At 40.3% G+C, this 18,044-nt stretch overlaps 1 protein-coding gene across 1 annotated transcript in view; it reads right to left on the bottom strand.

Annotated features, from left to right (window-relative positions):
* LOC105513603 (T-cell receptor gamma chain C region 1) overlaps positions 1–18,044 on the bottom strand; it is a 117,797-nt gene that overhangs the window by 51,610 nt on the left and 48,143 nt on the right. The window lies entirely within an intron of this gene.

Genomic DNA, 18,044 nt, shown 5'->3' with positions numbered 1-18,044 from the left:
GAGCTATCTGATATGTTGAAAAATCTGCCATCTTAAGCTGGAGTCTGCTGTGTGATCTCTTGAATACAGAAGAGGTGTTCAGTTGCAAGAACTGAGGAGGACAGGTCTAACGACCTCCATGTCCACTCCAGCTCCACCCTGCTCCAGCCTAAGTCCCCTGAGTCCTCATTCAGGAAGGTATAAATGAGATTACAGAGGGCACCTGTCCATACATGGCGGCTCACAGCCCCCAAGCCAATGGAGAGGACAATGGGGCTGGGTGAAAATTATGTTTGGAAAGGGTTTCTTTTTAATAGAAAATTCAAAATTATTATGTGGCACTGTCAATGACCCTTTACACCTGTGATAGACGGAATGATGGCCACTCAGTCTCTTTGGTCCTCTGGTCTTCCTTATTCCAGGACCATGAGGGGGAAGCATCAGGAGTCTTAGCAGCTGTCAATATTCAAGAGGCATGGAAGATTTAAGTAATAAAATGTGAAAAAGTAATGAATTATAAAATCTTTTATTAAATTTACCAAAAAAATACATGAACGATATGAAGAACACAGTATTTAATTTCCCTAAGGACATAAGATAAAACCTAAATACATGGAGAAACATACACTGTTGAATAAAAAGCTTCTATCATAATGAGGCCAATACACCCTAAATTCATCTATAAATTTCCAGCAATTCCAGTCAGAATTACTACGACATGTTGTTGTTGTTCTAGGGTGTGAGGTTTAATGTTGGACTAGATAAGTTGATTTTAAATTCTATAGGAATGAATAAATATGAGATGTTTGAAAAATAATTTTCTGAAAAGTGGTACAGTGAATAGATATTTGGCATTGTAGATCTTAATTCTTATCATTAAGCTACTGAGATAATATGATAACGATATAAGAATAATGAAATAGATAAATAAAATAAATTCTCCAGAAAATGTGTCAAAGATGTGTGCCTATTTAAAACAAGCTACAGCATTTTTAAATTGAAAGGAAAGGCTGGGTTGTTTGGAAACGGGCATTAGGAAAATAATTACCTGAGAAAATAAAAATATCACTGTACCTCATCCCAGATAACAAAGGGTCAAAATATATTAAAACTAAAATTACAAAGCTACACGTGGCCAGAAGGAACATGTAGGAGAGTAATTGTATCCATTGAGTAATGGGGTATGGGATGGAAATGGGGTAGGAGAAACAACACATTAATTTTTAAGAAGTAAGAATGTGGACAATTTTCTATTTTATAGTATTTTCAAATAAATGTTTTTGAAAGAAGAATAGACAATGAGGACTTTCTAAAAAATTTAGAGAAGAAAGTGACATGATCACATTTGCACTTTAGGATGATATATGCGTGAGCAGAAAGGAAGGGGTGCTCCCTGGGACAGCAATTTGTGTGAAGCAGATGGTTTTATAGTTGGTTGCCATAAGCTAATAAGAGGCTTATGTGTTGTTGCAGAGATGGTGGAGATGTACAGAGTGGCTGGAGCAACAAACATTAATAAGTTTACTCGAATTTTTAAAAGATTCTTATGAAATAAATTATTATCTCAGGAAGTTGGGAATGAAGAAAAAGACACTTTAAAATTGGAAAACCCAGGTTCTTCCACTCCTGGTGTTGTGCCCTTGGGCGCAGACACATCTCAGAGTCTTGGTTTCCTCACCTTTTAAATGGAGAGGATTAGACCTAATTCCCAGGACTTTTGTGAGATATTTATAATAGAGCCGGGGACACAGGAGGTGCTAAAAACTGATTGATTTTCTCTTATCATTTATGCAATAATTCAGACAGAGAGACTTCACTTCGTAAGGTAGAATGGAAATATCTTATTTCTGTGTCTTTTTATCTGAAAATTATAAGTTATTGTTACTTCGGACTGTCAGTTACCCTTGCACCTGTCATAGATGGGATGATGCCCACTCAATCCCTTTTTGTCCTCTGCTTTTCCTTATTCCAAGACCATGTGGGGAAGTATCAGAAGTCTCAGAAGCTGTCTACATTTCAAGAGCCATGAAAGATTTAAGTAATAAAATGTAAAAATGTAAGTAATGAATTATAACATTTTTTATTAAGTTTACAAAAAAGAAAAACTATGTGGTGACCATAATGTTCAGTTCTACTAAAGGCATAAAATGAAACCTGAATGAATGTGTATAAAGATGAGCAATTTTGCCTCTACCCCTATATTTTGGAACACACACATCCCCCCCACCACATTTGTCATGTCTTGAGTTAACAAACTGAGGCAACCGAAATCCTGCTTCCAAGAAGATGGGTTATGAATGAATAAATATATAGATAACAATTAAGTCTAGTGAGGTAAAGCACAAGTTGGCACTGCATTGCCTGAAGTTTTGCATCACTTTTTCAAGTTTGATGATGATAACTTTCATAGAGAACAGCTTCAACCAAATTTGTTGGCCATCAAAAGATATGAAGACATATCTCACATTTCATATCAGGTTTTGGTGGCCAACATAAACCAAAATAATAATTTGCACTATTTTTCACATTGGTTTGTCTTTTAGAAATTTTAATGGATCTTAATTAAATCAGGTACAGAGGTAAGTTAAGACGCTTCCGAGAGAGACCGCTGTCTGAAGCGAAATAAACACATTATCTGACATGTACAAGAGATAAAAAAAATCACATACTGACCATCTGTGGACCACTAACTCTCATAAATTAGCATAATTTGATTTCACATATATCACCACTTAGATGATATCAGATATGTTACGATATAGTCCAGTGGATCTTCACTTGTTTCTGAAAACACCGGGGCAGTGTTTGGGGGAGGCCAGGTCACTGCACTTTCAATCAGTCTCCCTTTTAGCAATTGTGCCACCTGCCTTCATTCTTAACCTGATGATTTAGTCTTTTAGGGTTTCTTTTGCACTTGGGGTATTTAACATGCCACTATGCATATTATAGACACTTTTCAACTGATACTGCTCCCACAAGCAATATGTCTGGTAAAACACTTGTTTCTTTTTGACAAACAAGAAATGTTTGCATAAAAAGACTCGTGTCTGGAAGAATGTCTTGGGAAATTAATATTCTACTCTAAGCCCCAAATCTCCTTTTCGCTTCCCTTCCCCCTGCTCCAGGATGACAATCCATGGCCCTGTGCTTTTTGATAGTGAAAGAGAAGAAAACTCATAAATATAGTGTCTACCGTGAGTCAGACACCAATTTTGCTTTCTCTCTTTCTGCTTTACCCTATAAATGGTTATTACTATTAAAAGTCATGTGAGGAAACAGAATTAGGGAGTTCAAACTGAGCCAGGATTTCAGTGCAAATTTTCCGGATCCCAAACCCTGTTCATCAATTACTTCACAGTTGGAAAGATATGTGTAAGGAACGCAGTTCCCAGGTATAGTCTAGGTCTGTATAATACAGAGAATCTGTATCTCAAATGGCCGTATAAAAGATGCTGGGTATTGCTTTCTAGGAAGCACAGAACGTATGAAATGAAATAAAAAGCAGATGAAATGGCTGATTTGCATATTCTAAAAAGCAATGAGTAGGCAGTGCCAGCACCTAGCAAAATAATCTGTGAGGAGTGGGACTAGTTGAATCTGAATATCAAATTATATCTCACAATTTACTTTCTTTGTATTTGTCTTTCAGTGACACCAGGAGATTATAACATCCATGAGGCCATTTGAGCCACGCACTTCAGAATGACAATCAATCATTGCTGTCATGGCTGGCCTGTTGCCCTGCACATGTCAGGGGGAACACAAAGAGTTTCTAAATCTGCAGTAAGTTAGAAGACTAGGTGTTCTCTACATTGGGTCCGTAGTGTTTCGGTCCGGGGCTCTGTTGAGACAGCCTACTCCAGTCTCAGATTGGGCCACACAGGGTTGGGCCTGGTTTGTGGATGTCTCTCTGGCAGGTGAAACCACAGTTTCCAGAGCTCCTATAACCTCCCTTCAGATCTCATATCACAGGAAACTCAATAATAGTTGGGTCTCCTCACTTTTCTCTCATTACCAGGAGAAACAAAAAAACATGGAAGTCAACAAAACACTATCTGCTTGAGAAAAAACCCTTGCCATTGCATCAGATGATACAATATACTGTTGCCATTTACTGCAATAGGAAAGTCTGGTGAGGAAAATAATACATGCTTGGAGATTGGGGGAAGGGAGTGGAACTGGAATCAATAATTTTTTGGCTACTTGTCAGACATTCAAAAAGAGAGTTACTGAGCTATAACGTAACGGTATAGATATGGCTACTACTATTGTTCTTGCTGTTTTCTAGATGTGGCTGGTAAGGCCTTGGACATGAACAAGTCCTAGGTCACTCTAAGAGAGCAGAAAGCAAGCCAGGGCTACCCAATTTGAAACAAGTGTGTGGCCAGCCAATTAGGATTGGTTCCAGGTTTCAGAGTGAAGAGTAGGAAATTCCAGCCTTGGTTCAGCAGGCACTTCTATTATAAGAATTTACTAATGTAGTCAGAAGAAAAGCTAATCTCTACTTCCCACTTGCCCATATGTGTGATGGGCATACCAGGGAAACTGCTCTGATTAGTAGGGATTTCAGAATAGATAGGAAGCTATAGAAACAAAGGGCAGTAAATAGCTATGGGAAGATAACATGGGTAGATGGAGCGTGGAGTCCATCCCTGCTGACCTTTGTCCCCTTCTCAGCAGTGTGGTCATTACATGTTTGGCCGATACCAGACTTCATTGGGGCCTAGGGGTACCACTGAGGAAGACGATCCATAGGGAAGTTGTCGCAGTTCCCTTTTGAAAGAAATGTGATTCTGCTGAAAGAAGTTCAACACAGACCACAAGAGAGGCAGGAAGAGGCACTGGACTGAGAATCTGAAATGCAAGAGTGTGGCCCTACCTCTGTGGTTAACTAGCTTGAGACAAGTCACTTGCTGTCTCTGTGGCCCAAGTTTCCTCATTTAAAGTGGGGACATTGGGCTAAATATGTTCCAAGAGCCCTCCCTGTTCAAACAGCCTATGAACCAATGAACAAGAGCATTTAGGAGTCTGTTGTGGTTGCAGGAGTATGAAAGCAGTCAGAGGGTGGTCATAGGAAGGTTTTCTTTCAGGTCCCTTCTGACTCTGTGACATTGTGAGATCCCAGCAGGCACAGTAGTAAGTGGCTTCATCCAACTTGGCAACATTATTAATGATCAGGTAAAAAATACCATCATGTTTATCATCTGCCTCCAAGCGGGGATTGGGCCTGTCTTGCTTGTAATTTTTGGCTGAACCATAAAGGATTCGTCTCAGGGGCTTCCCTTCTTTTTGTTGATACCAGTGCACAACGGTCTTCTCGAGAAGAACCCCAGACAGCTTGCACCTTATGTGCACTGTTCTGCCTTGTCTGCGTGTGGAGGAGAGTTGATCCTGAGATATTCTCATTTTGGTGTCTCCATCTGAAAAACAAGGAAGAGAAATGAGAGGCACTGAAAACAGTTGACTGTGGACACAAAAATTATGAAAAGACAAGAAAGGAGTAAAGTCAACCTACAAACCCAAGCCAAAGACACAAGAAAAACCCATGAGGTTGACATTGCCAGTGGCTAGTCAGGAGTAGACGCTACAAGGGAGCACAGATTAGGACTGAAGATGTAGTGGCAGCTGTTGCTCTGTGACAGGGAGGGAAAGGTTTGTTTTAAAACCAGTGAAAGTCCTTCACAGGGAGATCTCTGTTGAAGTGGTATTTGTTGTGTTCTGGTGTAAAGAAACTATCAAATCCAAGAAGATCTCGTGAAAACACTTCTGTTATAATAAGTCAATGTTAACTTCCCCTTTGGAGTAATTCCCTCCTATTGTTTTTTTAAGTGTTACTTTAAATAGGTCTATCTTTGACCTCTTTCTCCACTCCCATTTTGGTCATATTTTGTCAGAGTTGTGTGTAGCTATGCAGTATCATGAGTATTGGAGGAAAAGTATTATCACTGTGTATGGTAACAAATGATATTATAATTTCACAACCTCTTGCAGTACTATGTACATTTTATAGATTGGAAATGTCCCCAGACTTCACAGTGTGATAAATATTAACAATTCATGTGGTTATTGCTTTAGACACTGTGCTGTTATACTCTATTGTGACTGAAGCAAAATTTTGAAGGAAAAAAATATTTTTGGTTTATTACCCTCCACTCTTTTCCCATGCATAATTTTTAGTTTTTGAGAATTAAAGTTATAATTTACTGTTGTTTGGGGAACAATATAAGATGTTATATTTATTTATTTATTTATTTGAGACAGGGTCTAGCTCTGTCACCCAGGCTTGAATGCAGCGGCACCATCAGAGCACACTGCAGCCTCGAATTCTTGGGCTCAAGTGACCCTCCCACCTTAGCCTTCCAAATAGCTAGGGCTACAAGTGACTACTTCCACATCCAGCTAATTTTTGTATGATTTTTAGAGACAAGGTCTCACTATGTTGCCCGAACTGGTCTCAAACTCTGGCCTCAAGCAATCCTTCCACCCTGACCTCCAATACTCACACCTGGGATTACAGGTGCGAGCCAACGTGCCTGGCCTGTTTTTAAGTTTCTACACATCACTATTTTAGCTGAGATAGCTCAGTGATTTAGTCATAAGGGAAAGGACACAAAGGAAGTGATTTGTTGAGCGCTATGTCAGAAGCTTTCGTATATGGAGGCTCATTTAGACCTCAGCAACTCTATGAGATGACTAACGTTAGCCCCACCTGAAGCTGAATAAACAGAATGAAAAGGCATTAAGAACTTTCCTAGATCACACTGTCAGTAAGTGGCCCAGCAGGAATTTGAAATCCATGTCTATGTCACTCAAAAGGCCTTGTATTTTCCAGCACTCTTTCATTCATTCAAAGTCAATAAACCAGCCCAAAAGCCAGCCCAGGCTCCCGAGGGGTGAGGTTGGATGATAAAATTTCTCATTGAAAGGAGCATCAGAGGTTGGGCCCTTGGGCTCGTGCTCAGACTTTGCTCAGGATACATGCATCAGAGAAAAGTGCTCTGTGGTCAGCAACCAGGTGCCTCTAGGAGGCAGAAAAGAGGAGGTGTGTGTTTGCACAGGTGCAGCGGGCATGGGAGGCGTTTTTGTTCAGTTACGGTGGATCATTTTGGTAGAGTGTGTCCCAGCAGGCACAGTAATATATCCCTGCGTCCTCCTCGGCAACTCGGTGTATTCTCAGGCTGGAGGACAAGTCACTTTGCCATTTCCTTGCTTCATATCTTTCCTCACTAACACCTTGTTCATGGACTACATTTTCATTTGAGGAGATATACAGAATTCGCTTTAGGGGCTGGTCTGGCTTCTGGTGGTACCAGTGTATACATACATTCTTCTGGAAGGTACTGGATTTTATCTGGCATTCAAGAAACGCTGTATTTCCTTTTTTCTTGGTGACGGATGTTACAAGTTGTGCTATGAGATTGTCTCCATTTGTATCTGAAAGGAAAACCAAAAATTTTGAAATTTTTCAATATGAAATGTTGATGTTGACTAAGATAGTATGTTTGTTTTCTATTAAGGGAAAGCTTGGGTGTGAAGTTCACATTTTCTTCCTGAAGAACTCAAGGTAATGGTAGAATTTGTCAGCTTAGCTTGAATTACCATGTGGCTTTGTTCCACCTGAAAATAGTGTGATTTAAGTGTCCACACTTTAGGTTGATTCATGTCTTTGCTATTGTGAACAGTGCTGCAATAAACATTCATATGCAATGTGTCTTTAAAACAGAATGATTTCTATTCCTTTGGGTATATACCCAGTAAAGGGATTGATGGGGATACCATGGAATACTATACAGCCATTAAAAGAACAAAATCATGTCCTGTACAGGGACACGGATGGACCTGGAGGCCATTATCCTTAGCAAACTAACACAGGAGCAGGAAACCAAATACCACATGTTCTCACTTATAAATGGGAACTAAATGATGAGAACACATGGGCACATAGAGGGGAACAACACATACTGGGGCCTATCAGAGGGTGGAGGGTGGAAAGAGGGAGAGGATCAGGAAAAATAATGAATGGGTACCAGGTTTAGTATCTGGGTGATGAAATAATCTGTACAAAAAAACCCCATGACACAGTTCAACCTATATAACACACCTGCACATGTACCCCTGAACTTAAAATAAAAGTAAACATTAAAAATAAATAAATGTCCACACTTTCTGTGCCTCCCTTCCAATGAGCGAGATGTCCCTTGGGTAAAGCAACTCACACGTCCACAGGGAGGCCACCAGGATGCCTGGTAGCAGGAGCAGCATTCTGCAAGCTCTTGTCCAGAGAGGTGGCTGAATATGGAGTATTCTAATCACAGAGAAAATCTGAGGTCTGAGATGGCAGGAGGAAGTGCGCTCTGAACACACAGCGAAGACCCGCAGACTGCAGGGGAAGGGACCCATGCTATTTTACTCAAACATCCTGTGAAATTGGTTTTCTAACTCAGTGTATCAATGGATTTCTCATTGCTATGTGATTTTTACTATCTGAAGATGTTTGTGTAAAGAGCCATTTTCTTGCTGAAATACAAACTTTTTTATTGGTCTAAAACAGAGAGGGAGAGACAAAAAGAGAAACCCTAAAGTCTGCCTTTGAGGTGCCTCGGGGGCAAGTGTTCTAACACAGTTGCTCTCACTGCACATCAACACCTAGATCCACTTAGCTGTGGATCTAGGCTAAGGCAAGAGCTAACTTACGTATGACCCAGCTTTCTCCTGTAGACAGCCAAGCCAGAGCAAACTTATTTCAGATTCTCTTTCTTTTGAATGTTACCATTAAATGGGAAACTTACAGAGGTTGTGTCCTTGAAGTATACTTTTAAAACAAAACATTTTTATGCATTTTAAAAACAAGGGCCATTGTTATTTCCTATTATAAAACAAGTATAGATTCAGTAGGGGTCATAAAGAAACCTAGAGGAGAAAATAGTCACTTTTTATCCCCACCAACCAGAGGCAACTACTATTAGCAGTTTGGTGTATTCCCTTACAGGCTAATATCTGCTCATCTTTTTCATTTGCTTCACATAGATATAAGATGTGTGCTCAATTTTAAGGTCTGTCTTTATAACTTAAGATAACACCAGGAATATTTTTCTGTTCTGTGGTTACTTTCTTATCGTGTTCTGACACTTAGCGAGATTCCCTGGTTCACCGCCATACTGACCATCAGATCACATAGGGGTCTGCAGATTTTATTTATTTTACATGGCCAGTCCCACAAATTACAGGAACAGAAGAACAAGAAATTATGATTTAATTGATCACTTAGGTTTTGAACTTCTATGAGGTTCCTGTTACTCATTTAGTATCTAGTTAATGAAAGTAACTTAATTCTCTGCCTTCCTTTTCTTAACATCACTTCCTAACTCTCCTACTAGTCTTCCTGTATCTCCCAAACAAACTAGTTGTCCTTAAAGCCTGAGGCTCACTTCCCAGGGGAACTCAAACTAAGAATGGTTGACTGTGTCCTTTTCAATAAAGATGCCCTCCCGGTTGTTATAACAGCTCCATGTCCCTCCAGACCTAAGAGTAGCAAGGACTTTTGTGTTGCAATAGCCCATTTGAGTAGTTAGGACAGAGACGATGTTGTCCCCCACCATAGAATATATTTGCTATTGGGCCCTTTACAAAAACAGTTTGCCAACTCCTGTTTTAGAGCAATTAAAAAATAATATTTAAAGAACAATGTTTTACCTTCAATTTTTCTATTTCCAGTGCTTATCATTTCTTTGTGTGAATTCAAGTTTTTGACCCATATCATTTTTTTTTGCCTGAATGACTTCTTCTAACATTTCTTGTGAAGTGCATCTGCTGGCAATGAATTCTCTCAGTTTTTGTTTTGTCTGAAGCTGTCTTTATGCCAAGTGACAGTTTTTTTATTCAATACTTTGAAGATTTCACTCCAGTGTCTTCTTGCTTGCATAGTTTCAGATGGAAAATCTGCTTTTTTTCCTCTAGCTACCTTCAAGAGTTTCTCTTTATTTTTGGCTTTCAACAGTTTAAATCTAATATGTCTAGGTATTTTGTTTTGTTTTAATATTTATCCTGGTTGGTGTTCTCTTAGCCTTTTCGTTCTGTGGTTTGGTGTCTATCACTACATTTGAAATACTTTCAGCCATTAGTTTTCCAAATATTTCTTCTGCTCCTCTGTCTCTTTTGTTTCTGGGATTCTAATTACAAACATGTTTGAAAATACGATATTGTCCACAGTTTTGTCCTTCCATGAAGATATGCTTTCTCTCCTGTTCTTTCTTTCTCATCTCCTTCCATTGCAGTTTGGGTCATATCTAGTGGCCTATTTTTATGTTAACCAAGTCTTTCCTTATCTCCATAGGGTCTACTGGTGAGCCCTTCAAAGGCATTCTTGATTTCTGTTACTGTGGTTTTTTTTTTTTTTTATGTCTTGCATTTTCATTAGATTTTTTTAAATGTAATTACTGTCTCTTTGCTGAAATTCTCTGTCTGATCTTGCATGTTGTCTACCTTTTCCATTAGAGCCTTTAACATACTCAGCAGTTATTTTCAATTCCCTGCCTGACAGCTCAAACATCTGAGTCATATCAGAGTCTCATGCATATGATTGCTTTGTGTCTTCAGACTGTGTTCCTTCTTGTTTTGGGGTAAGGTACTTAGATTTATTTAATGAAAGGGGACTGTGTTGTATAACACAGTAGATAATGAGATAATTATATTTGATGCTTAAAAATGCCTACATTGGACAGGCATGCTGGCTCACACCTGTAATCCCAGCACTTTGGGAGGCCAGCATGGGCAGATCATGAGGTCAAGGGATCGAGACAAGAGATCGCCAACATGGTGAAACCCTGTCTCTACTAAAAATATAAAAATTAGCCAGGCGTGGTGACACATGCCTGTAGTCCCAGCTACTCAGGAGGCTGAGGCAGGAGAATCGCTTGAACCTGGGAGGTGGACGTTGCAGTGAGCCAAGATCAGCCACTGCACTCTAGCCTGGGAGACAGAACAAGACTCTGTCTCAAAAAAAAAAAAAAAAAAAACGAAAAGAAAAATCCTACATCTTCCTTTCTGCCAGACTTTTAGTGTGGGAGTTTGTGTTAATCTAATTAGGAGCAAGACTGTGTTAGAAATTTATTGTTTCTACTAAGCTATCTGGACTGGAGTTTGTTCTTCACAGGACATCAGAGACTTTAGATTTCTCTAATCATCCCTTGTTCTTGGCTTTGAGCCTTCCCTTTGTTCTGCTCCTCAGAGACAGTCTTGTCTTTTGAAGCTCTCTTCACTGCATTCTACTGTTGCTTTTACTCAAGATAGTATGGTGGTGAGAGGTGAGGAAAGGAGACATTCTCTATTTTCATTCAGCTTCTGTCTTAAACAGGCAGGGTCAAACCGGGACTTGAGAATGTACATTCACAATCATTGCTGCTCCTATTCCAGAGGTGGCACATTTCTAGTCATAGGTGGCAACCACCAGTGTCCTTGGGCTATGCTTTTCATACCCACCCTTCTGCAAATTAAAACTTGTTGCTCTGTGGAGATAGGGATGAAGTATTGGGCACAGTCGGTGGTGGCCTCCTTTTGCCTCCCTCACCTAAAATGAAATTCCATGGAAACCTTCTCTTGCAGACTAAGTCCTTCTACAGTAGAGAGGAGGTGGAGTAGGTCTGGGTGAATTTCAGCAGTGGCTACTGTTCCCCTCCTACAGCCAGTACCAAAAGGGGAGCTTTCTGTGGATTCTCCATGCTCTTCCCTGCAAGAGCCTGGTAGGATTCCTGTAGAAAAAATATAAAAGATGGTGGGAAATTCCTTAAATTTGTGGCCCCCAAGAGCTCACACTCTCCCACTAGTCTGCACTCAGCCTTTATAATTTCACTAAAATGTCTAGTTTAATCTCCTATCAGTTTGCTTTCTAGCTGTAGAGACCACATATTAAATGCCATTTTTACCTCCTCTCTCAGAGTCAGGACACAGCATGGTTACTAGGACAGACACTGAAGCCAGAACCCCAGCCCCTCCCCACCCCAGTTAGGAACTCTGTGACCACAAAGTAAATCACATCGCTCTGCCTCTGTTTCCTCCCCTGTAAGACAAGAATCGCAACAGACCAAAGTGAAAAGATATCCCAAGGATGAGACGAGTTACACGTAAAGAATTTAGAGCAGTGCCCAAGAGGGAGCAGAGTACCCTGAATAAATGGCTGTTGTGATCACAGGCAGAAGCCGGGAAGAGGATCCATCCTGGTGGGTATCTGCTTTGTCAGTGGAACATCTAATGCCCCCTCCCTTCCTTAGAAGGATCTGAGACCTGTGCAAAGGAAGTGTGCCAGCTGGGCTGTAGCAGGATCCCTCAGTGTGGAATGAGCCTGAGGAGAGGGCAGGAGCTTCATTCCACACTCACTCCCAGCATGAGTAGAGCAAACGAATGCTAACTTCTTCAGGTCACAGGACACTGCTGAGGAAACGTGGGCATTTGGGATTTAAGAAGATATTTTATCTTTCAAATTATTTCATATTAAAGTGGAAAAAATGAAGATGACGTTGCAAAAGTATTGCAATGGTTATACAAGATGTATAAGATACCCAGCGTGTTTCCTGCCACTCAGTGATTCCCTCTTTGAGTCTGGATCGTATAAACTTACAGGTAATTCCTGGACTGTGAGCACAGAGTACACTGATTTCTGTATGTCCTAGTGTGTGAACATAATCAAGTTTCCAGAGGTTGAGGGGGAAGTCCTGGGAGGTGCAGTCCAACCCTCACAACATGCTGAGCCTGTGCTCCTGTTGGAAGGGGGCCGGTACAGGCAGACCTAAAGAGGGATTCTGTGTGGGTGTCCTGACATCTCTCATCTGTGATTCCAGCAAGCACATAACTATCCCCACTTCCTTTTCCTGAGATTTTATCTTATAGGACAAAACAGATCTAGGAACATCATTTTCAGCTACAGCCCCTAAGTGAATTGATCAGGTCATGTGTTGAGGAAAATGCATTAAGTTATGCTTCAGCCAGTATAAGCGACTAGATGCCACCCCAGATAGTATTTGGTTTTGTAATATTTTTCTCTGGAAATTAATATTTCAGGTTGCTCCAAGTTATTCTATTCAAAACAAGCTGTAAGCAGAGAAGAGAAATCCGTATGAAAACCTAAGGCATAACGATGCACCATTAAAGAATTTCTTTGTTCTCTCCTCAAGAGTCAAAGTGATGGGGAACACGTATGAAGCCAGAGAGAGGAGAAGATGATATTTTCAGCAATGACATCCTGCTGTGTCCCAAGGAGAAGGCAGGGAAGTGTGTGCTTGATGGCCAGTGGCTCAATAATCACAGCAGTAAGTGACCTCACCTTCCTTTTTGTGAAATTTACTTTCACGGTGGAAGTGGAAGGATGAGCATCATTGTAACTGCAACACCTAATGGACCCTGAGCAGGTGCGATTGTCAACACACATCCGATGCTGACTTTGGTTTCAGTTGACACCAGTTTTTGACTTCATTTTCAGTCCTGGCTGGATGTTTTAGAAGGTATAAAAGCATCACTATCTTTTGCCTTGGGCATTTTAAATTTGTGCCAACTTTAACTCCCTGAGAATAACTGTAAGCAAAGAAAATTAATTCTTGTGAACACCTGATATGTAAAGATGAAGTGATAAAGAATTTCTTCACCTGACATACAAAGTGAAATGACTGAGGAGCAATCCCCAAGGTGAATCTCTACATGCTCCTAGTGCTGACATGCTCTGGTCTGCCAGGCTGTGTTCCCAAGGAGAAGCAGGAAAGTGAGGATGCCTGTACCTAGAATGTTTAGTGTGTGGCAGGGGGAGCTTGGTCTAAGCAGGTGTCAAGGAAAGAAGTAGTGGGCCACAGTGACTCCCTGACAGCCCTCTCTGTAGAGTGTAGCATTGTCAGGTCTGAAATGGCTGGCCCTCTAAATACTCCAGTGCCCAGGAGATCTGGCAATATGGTGATGTTAGAGGAGAGCTCTTCCTATGAAGGGTGAGGTGTGGGTGAGTGGTGACAGTGGCAATTAACTTCATTTTCTCTCCCCTGCCCTGTTCCCTCCTATTTCATTTTCCAGTAGCCTTAGTGATATGAGGATATGTGATATGTGGATATGAGGATATAGTGATATGTTTTTTGTGCTCGAAGCAAAAATTACTCTTCTTGTGGGATGACTGTGGATCTAAAACTCAAGGTTATAAAAGACCTGTATTTCTCACTATATAAAATACTGAAAATTTGTGCTGATTTTATAACAAATTTTATAAATGAAAATAAAAGTACACATACGTGGACAGTTGAGTACATTTTTTAAAATTAATTGGGAAGTTGTCATCTATTTCAGCCCCAGAGAGGCCAAACATCAGCTCAATATTGCTCTCCAGAAATTAGAGAGGACACTAGATAAAACCATCCTATGGAGTGGGATTGGCTTGCACTTGTCCCAGACTGTGGAGCTTATATCTTGAACACTTTGGTCCTTAGACCCCCACTCCCCACCCCATAGTATGTAGGAGGGACCTTCTGAAAAGAGCTTCTGACTCAGTAGGCCTGGGCTGAGGCTTGACTGACTAGATTTAAAAGAAGCTCCTAAGTGAAGCCAATGCTGCTGGTTCACAAATCAAACTTTGAGTACCAAGGACTTAGAGTATTAGCTTAAATAGTTTTATTTTCTAATATGCAATAATAACTCATAGGATCAATGTAGTGCTTCAATTTGTTGAGCATTAGGCATGCCCCAAGCACTTGCAAGAACTTTATTTGTATTATTTAAGTTACTTTTCTCAACAGTTTATTCGAGTAATTATTATTATGTTCTCCATTTTACAATTAGGAAAATGAATCAAACATAGGCTAACTAATTTATCTAAAGTCACACAGCTAATATGGGGAGGGTGGATGTGTAACAAATAGTCATTAAAGAAACATCGAGAAATTGAGAAACACTAAATATGAATAAATGTCACTCATGAGTATATCACTCTAGGGCAGTGACTGCAAATCATTTTCTGTAAAGACCGAAATAGTAAATATTTTGGGCTTTGCGGGTCTCTGCTGTAGCTACAGTCATCTCTCAGAATCTGCAGGGGATTGGTTCCAGGACTCCCAGCAGATACCAAACTCCATGTATGCTCAAGTTCCTGATATAAAATGGCATAGTATCTGCATATAACAAGTGCACATCCTCCTCTATACTTCAAATCCTCTCTAGATTATGTACAATACCTAATACAATGTAAATACTGTGTATGCAGTTGCCATATTATATTGTTTTTATTTGTATTATTTTTATTGCTGTATTATAATTTTTTATTTTTTTCAAATATTTTTGATCGTTGAATTCGCAGATGTTTAATACATAGATACTGAAGACTGACTGACTGTACTCTACCATTCGAGTGCAAAAGCAGCTAGCAAAACAGCCATAAACAATATATAAATAAATAGGCATGGCTGTATTTCAACAAAACTTTATTTACAAAACTGGAGACTACTGGTCACAGACATAGTTTGCTGACCTTCTGCTCGATAGTAACCAGTATTATCTTGAAGGCTGGTATTTTTGTTTTGTTTTTTTTCTGAGAGCTATAGAGTAGTTATGTGATTAAGTGGAAGAACATAAAAATAATTTTAAGTGTGCCATATATAGTTGTATTTTACATTGTTGTATAAACAATTTCATTAAGTGCATAAATCAATAAAATATTGAAGCCATTATGGCATACATCTTTAAAAGTAGTAGCAGCTTTTTGTTACAATGTGTAAAATCTGTGCAAGTATCAAGAAGATGTTAAAATCACCCATGCTTTCAGAGACACCCACTCTTTAAACTTTGGAGAAATTTTTTCCTTTTGCTCTTTCTTCAATATATACATGTATGTACATGAGAACTTACTATTTAAATCAGTTCTGTGTTCAATATCCTCCTTGATAATACATGGTGAATATTTTCAATTTTACTTATAATTCTTCAAAAACACTGTGCTTAATTGCTACATAGTATTTCACTACTTTAAATTCACACAGATGAGGTGTCTTTTCTTCCTGTTCCTCATTCTAGTATGTCTCTAAGTTTTCTTCCCCGCAAATCTCCCAGGAGTCTCTTGAAAAGTCAAAGTGGCTTCATCTTCTAAGACCTGACCTTGTGTGGCCACTATGGTCACTTTACACTGTTCTTTGGAGGATTAAATAAAATAATCCATGTAAAATACTTAACACTGGGATTGTGAAAAGCTGAATTCCATCTTTTCACTCACCTATTTCTGGAAAGGTTCATGTTCTCAGGCTCTGTATTTCCTTAACAGTCTTCTTACCTTTGCTTCTATGTATGCAACAGGTGAGAGGTGAGGTCTCTTGAGACTCACTCAGGCGCTCGGGTCATTCTCCCTGTAGACCACCATGGTCAGGAATCATGGTGGACAGGATGTGGGACTCCAGATTCTGAGTGTGCCCCTAGAAAGGGGCTGACCTGCCAGGGAGGCTCCTGGTATTCCCTCATTGGGCTTTCAATAGCATCTGTCCTCTTACCTTATCAGGATGGTAAAAGCTGATCCTCAGAAGGGAGAATGGGGAAAAAATACGTTGCAATTACTTCAAGGACTGTAAGCAGACTGCATGCATGGCAATATGATGTCAGATATCCATAGTACTAAAGGTAACAATAGGAGAAAATTTTCGAAACTAAGGATTTTTCATCATTAATTTCTTTGTTGTTTGAAAGTGAGTTTCAAAGAAGTGAGCGAGGACTTTTGCAGTTTTACAGTTTACACTTTGTTTCATTATTTTTTGAAAGCTCCCAACTACCCAATGATTAATCATGGAATAAACATAAAATAATTGTTAATCATTATTTCTTATTTATTAATTTATGAGGGGTATCATGGTTATTTCCTTTGTCGATGCAGGGAGCATGTATTATCTTTCTTCTTAACTATCTAATCTTATTTTACTCAGGATTTTTAGTTTTCTTTGCAGAACCCTGAAAGACAAGATCTTCAAAGCATAGCCCCCACCCTGAGATCCCCCACTGTGCCTAGGAGCTGGGTTCCAATGCACAGTGCTTGTTTTGTCCCAACACTAAGCCCTGAGTGTGAAGTGAGCTGCATGCTCTTCCTCTAGGACACAGGATTTACACTTTCATCTGTCATATAACCCAAACAGCTGATTGTTTACTTATAGATCTACTTACTTGTCCCTAGATTTCTTCAGGATGGCCTCAAGGGGCTAATAAAAAGCATACAATTATTATGTTTGACAGATCATTCTAACTTTGAAAACCTCCAATGCAATTGAACCAAATGGGAAAATAGTGATAAGAACAGGGAATATCTGTGTAAAATATATACCGCTTCCTGCTTTCATTCTGAACCATTTAGTTACCAGAAATCTCTACGTAGTGAATTACTAGACAGATGAATTTTGCTGTAAGCCACCCACCCTGTATTTTCAGAGTTCCCAGATACCCTAATGTTGTGGGAAATAGTGTCAAACTGTTCCTAATTCGGATCCTAATTGCTGACACCGATATGGGATTGGGGGAGGGAAGTGCTGGGAAGGGAAGGGCGTGGTCCCTGTCCAGGGCTCCACCCCAGGGCCTGTGTCCCCAGACCTCGGTGAGGACAGGCACTCCTGCCTCCGCGCCCAAATGTTGCATTTCCCAAGACCACCCTGGCCCACCACGCCCCCTTTCTGTGCTTATAAAACCTCCGAGACCCTGGCGGGCACACACAGATGTGGTTGGACATCGAGAGGAACACCGCTGTGGAAGAGCACACCTACAGGGACTGGCAGGCTGCAGGCCATCGACTGGAGGAACAAAGCGGAGTTTGGCCGGGGTGGCTGGAGGAAAGCCCGGCCGCTGAGTTGTCAACTTCAGGGGAAAACCACCTTCCCACTCCATCCTTCTGGTTCCTCCATCAGCTAAGAGCTGCTTCCACTCAATAAAACTTTGCACTCAGCCTGGCACGGTGGCTCACGCCTGTAATCCCAGCACTTTAGGAAGCCAAGGCGGGCATATCACAAGGTCAGGAGTTCGAGACCATCCTGGCTAACACGGTGAAACCCCGTCTCTAGTAAAAATACAAAAAGTTAGCCAGG

This window comes from Colobus angolensis, unplaced genomic scaffold (genome assembly GCF_000951035.1).
Source record: "Colobus angolensis palliatus isolate OR3802 unplaced genomic scaffold, Cang.pa_1.0 Scaffold232, whole genome shotgun sequence".
In the NCBI taxonomy this organism is placed as follows: Eukaryota; Metazoa; Chordata; class Mammalia; order Primates; family Cercopithecidae; genus Colobus; species Colobus angolensis.
The sequence above is the reverse complement of the archived record's forward strand: the minus strand, read 5'-3'. Positions and strand labels throughout refer to the sequence as shown.